General features: G+C 45.6%; 1 protein-coding gene across 1 annotated transcript in view; it reads left to right on the forward strand.

Annotated features, from left to right (window-relative positions):
* FCGRT (Fc fragment of IgG, receptor, transporter, alpha) overlaps positions 1-4,942 on the forward strand; it is a 22,744-nt gene that overhangs the window by 15,479 nt on the left and 2,323 nt on the right. The window lies entirely within an intron of this gene.

Raw genomic sequence — 4,942 nt, forward strand, 5'->3', positions numbered from 1 at the left:
GAGGTGACCCGGCCCCTCTCCTGCACACAGCCCTCCTGTGGCTCCCGGAGCCCTGGGGACAGAGCTCGAGGCCCTCAGCCTGGCTTTGGGGCCCCCGGGGGTGTGGCCCCGTCCCTCTCCTGAACCTCACATTTCTCCGTCCGCACCCCTCTGCCGGTGGAGTCCCCCAGAATCCCCTGAGCTCACACCAGCCCCCCCCCCCCCTCCCCCTCTGTCGCTCTCTGTCCGGTTCCACTGGTGTCACGCCCAGGGACGTTGTTCTTCTGTCCATGAGGCTCTCATTTGCCTTCTGGGGGCTCCCATGATGCCTCCTGTGACCTCCATTGCAGCACATGTCACTCCGAGCTGTAAAGACGGACAGGCCGGGGGGATTCTCAGGGGCTGGAATCGGAGCTCTTTGGTCCCCAGGGTCCCCCCACCCTGCCATCCCAGCTTCCCTCTCGGCCCTCCATACAGACCACCCTCTACCTGGCAGTCAGAGGGACGATTTATCTATCTATTTATTTATTTAAAATAGATTTTTATTGATTTCAGAGAGGAAGGGAGAGGCACAGAGATAGAAACATCCATGACGAGAGAGAATCATGGATCAGCTGCCTCCTGCATGCCCCCCACTGGGGATCGAGCCTGCAACCCAGGCATGTGCCCTTGACCGGGAATCGAACCGTGACCTCCTGGTTCATCGGTTGACGCTCAACCGTTGAGCCACACCGGCCAGGCTCGATTAATTTCTATATGTGCCCAAGTACGTGCCCTCTAGATCAAGATCTAGGACATTCCAGGACCCCAGGAGACTTTCTTGTGTCCCCTCCAATTCAATTCTCCCCAAGGAGAACAACTCACCTGACTTCTGTGGCCACAGGGTTGCCCGCCTTTGAACTTTATACAACTATGCGCGTGTCTTGCTTCTTTCGCTCCAGCTCATGTCGGGACTCTGTTGTTGAGTGTGTCAGTATGTAGTTCTTTTTTATTGCTGAGTACTATTCCACTGCATGCGCCATAACACAGTTTCTCAACGCATGGCCTCTTTCCAGATCGGGGCTGTCACGAGTAAAGCTTCTATGAGCATTTTTGTCCATGTCCGCGGATGAATCTGTATTTTCATTTATTTTGACTTCATACCCCTGAGTGGAATGGTTAAGTCATAGTCTATGTATAGGATTAACTTTAGTAGGTGGGGCTATGGTTCTCGAAAAGTGGTTGAACCAGTTTCATACGCCCACCAGCTGTGTGTGTGAATTTCAGTTGCTCCACAGGTTTGCCAGAACTTGATACTGTCTTTCATTTTAATAATTCTAGTGGGTGTGTAGTAGTACCTTGTGAATTCATTTTTCACTAATCAGATAAATGATTTTTTAAAATATATGTTTTTATCAATTTCAGAGAGGAAGGGAGAGGGAGAAAGAGATAGAAACATCAGTGATGAGAGAGAATCACTGATCGGCTGCCTCCTGCACACCCTCTCTAAAATTAAAAATTACAAATAAATATGTCCTTTCTCAAAATTATGAAGCTATTCTCCCATCTTCTTCTAAAAGACATTGGTAAATATTTTTCTTATTTGTAAATAGCTTTCATATTTAGCTATACGATTCATCTCGAGTTAATTCTATGTAATGGTGTGAGGACAGGGGTCAAGGCTCATGTGTCCTTCATGGATTTCCAGTTGAACCAGCATTGTTTGTTGACCATCATCCCGTCTTCCCCACTGAATTGCGTTGGGGCCTTTTTCCTAAATTAGGTGTGACTCTGCTTTTAGACACTTTTCCATTCCACTGATCCGTTGGACTGAAATTGAGTCAATAACGTAGATTTGTGGAAAGTTTTGGTATCTAGTAGTTGAGCTTTCCAGCTCTGTTGCTTTGGTTATTCTGTGTCATTTGCATTTCTGTATACATTTCTGCTTGTGAATTTCTGCCCAAAAGAAGTCCTGTTGGGGTTTTTATTGTAATTAAATTGTATCTGTAGGTCAGTGTGGAGAATCGACATCTTAACAACATTGCCTTCTAATCCATGGTTTCAGTATATCCCTTTACTTGTTTTGAAGTCCTTTAACTTCTCTGAGTAATAACTGGCAGTTTTCCAGGTAGAGGTCTCACACCTCTTTGGATAGATTTGTTCCTAAGTACTGACATTTTTTGATGATTCTGTAAATGGTCATTCTAAAAATTTCATTTTCTAATTGTTTGTAGCTAGTTTATAGAAATACCATTGCCTTTTAAAGTATTTCTTATTTACTTTAAATAGATTTTTATTGATTTCAGAGAGGAAGGGAGAGGGAGAGATAGAAACATCAATGATGAGAGAGAATCATTGATTGGCTGCTTCCTGCATGCCCGCTACTGGGGATTGAGCCCGCAAACAGGGCATGTGCCCTTGACCAGAATCGAACCTGGGACACTCCAGTCCACGGGCTGATGCTCTATCCACTGAGCAAAACCAGCTAGGGCTTAAATATGTTTTTAAACATCAGCTGCCTCCTGCAGGCCCCCTACTGGGGATCAAGCCTGCAACCTGGGCATGTGTCCTTGCCTGGAATCAACTGGCAACCTTTTGGTGTATGGGACAACGCTCAACCAATTGAGCCACACCAGCCAGGGTGAAATACTATTGATTTTTATATATTTCCCTGTATCCAGAAACATTTTTGAATTTACTTATTTCTATTAAATTTGTATAGCTTCTTTTGGATTATGTCATCTTTGACCCATTTTATTTTCCTTTGCAATTTTAATACCGTTTATTTCTTTTTCTTATCTTGTTGCTCTGGCTAGGATCCCCAGTACAATGTTGAGTAGAGTGGTGATAGTGAACATCATGTATTCTCAAGTTCACACGTAAACTTCACTTGATCATACTGTATTATCTTTCATATAAATGACTTGATTCTTCTACCCTGGCCGATGGCACTCAATGGTTAGAGCAGGGGGTCCTCAAACTATGGCCCGCAGGCCACATGCAAATACAAATATTGTATTTGTTCCCGTTTTGTTTTTTTACTTCAAAATAAGATATGTGCAGTGTGCATAGGAATTTGTTCATAGTTTTTTTTTTAAACTATAGTCCGGCCCTCCAACGGTCTGAGGGACAGTGAACTGGCCCCCTGTTTAAAAAGTTTGAGGACCCCTGGGTTAGAGGATCGGACTGTGCCCTGAAGGTCTCAGGTGCAATTCCTGGTCAGGGGCACGCACCTAGGTTTCAGGATGGATCCCTGGGTTGCAGGTTGGATCCCTGGTCCCAGCTGGGGTGCATGCCGGAGGCAACCAATTGATATGTCTCTCTCACATGGTTTCTCTTTCTCTCTCTTCCTCCCTTTCACTCTCTCTAAAAATCAATGGAAAAAATATCGTCGGGTGAGAATTACCAATAAATAAGTAAATAGATTTTTTAAATGACTTGATTCTATCTGTTAATGTGTTTGCTTTTTTAAGGGATTGTAGTCTATTTGCATGAGAGATATTGGCCTTAAATTCCATTGCTTGTTATGTCCTTGTGAGGTTTTGTTATCACGGTTACCCTGGCTACCATGCTAGGAATAGCTTCCTCTTTTCTCAGTTTCCTGGAAGAATTTGTGTAAGAACAGGATTATTTCTTTCTTAGTTGTTTTGAAGAATTCACCAGTGATGTCATCTGGGCCTGGCATTTTGTTTGTTGAAGTTTGAATTTATGGATTCAATTTTTTAAATACTTAGTACTACTCAAGTTTTATCATGTCAGTTTTGGAAAGTTGTATGTCTTAGGGATTTTTCCAGGACATTCAAATGTGCTGGCATGAAATTTTTTTTTTTTTTGGCATGAAATATTTCATAATTCCCTCTTACTATCTTTTTTCCTCTTTCTTTCTTTCTCTCTTTCTTTCTTTCTTTCCTCCCTCCCTCCCCCCCTTCCTTCCTTCTCTCTCTCTCTCTCTCTCTCTCTCTCTCTCTCTCTCTTTCTTTTTTTGTTAATCCTCACTGGAGACTTTTCCATTGATTTTAGAGAGAGTGGAAGGGCGAGGGGAGGGAAGGGGTGAGAAGAAAGAGAGAGAGAAACATTGATGTGAGAGAGCCCACATCAATCACTTGCCTCCCACATGCACCCCAAACGGGGCGGGGAACCTGAAACCCAGGTACGTGCCCTTGACCTGAATCGAACCCGGGACCCTTGGGTTCTCGGGCTGACGCTCTAACCACTGAGCGCACCGGCCAGGGCGCCCTCTTACTATCTTTGTAATGAGTCTAGGTCTGTCTTATTCTCCCTCAGCATTCCACTTTCAGAGTCTGTTGCCCTTTCATTTATTTGTACACAAATCATTTGTCTCTCCCCTTAGAGCAGTGGTTCTCAACCTTCCTAATGCCGCGACCCTTTAATACAGCTCCTCATGTTGTGGTGACCCCCAACCATAAAATTATGTTCGTTGCTACTTCATAACTGTAATGTTGCCACTGTTATGAATTGTCATGTAAATATCTGATCTGCAGGATGTCTTTTCATTGTGACAAATGGAACATAATGAAAGCATAGTGATTAATCACAAAACAATCATCTGTAATTTATGTATTTTCCGATGGTCTTAGGCGAGCCCTGTGAAAGGGTCGTTCGACCCCCAAAGGGGTCGCGACCCACAGGTTGAGAACCGCTGCCTTAGAGCCTAAGCTCCATGAAGGCAGGGACTTTGTCTCTTGTTCAGAGTGCCTGGCACGGTGGATGCCCAGCACAGGTGCGCTGAGGGAGGCACGGATGAGGGCCGGGTACCCCGATGGCGGGCAGCTGGGTCCCGGTCCCCCTGGGCGGGTCCCTCTCCTTTTACCATCACATTCTCCAGGCGAAGCACCGTGCAGGGCCCGCGGTGGGACCAGCTGAAGGGACTGGAGGCCCGTCTGGGTCCCTGTCCAGCCCCTCCCTGGCCTGGAGCCCTGGGGTCCGAGGCCCGGGTCCGGGGGCTCAGGCCTGTCCGCTGTCT

Source organism: Myotis brandtii, unplaced genomic scaffold, assembly GCF_000412655.1.
Source record: "Myotis brandtii unplaced genomic scaffold, ASM41265v1 scaffold601, whole genome shotgun sequence".
Taxonomy (NCBI): domain Eukaryota; kingdom Metazoa; phylum Chordata; class Mammalia; order Chiroptera; family Vespertilionidae; genus Myotis; species Myotis brandtii.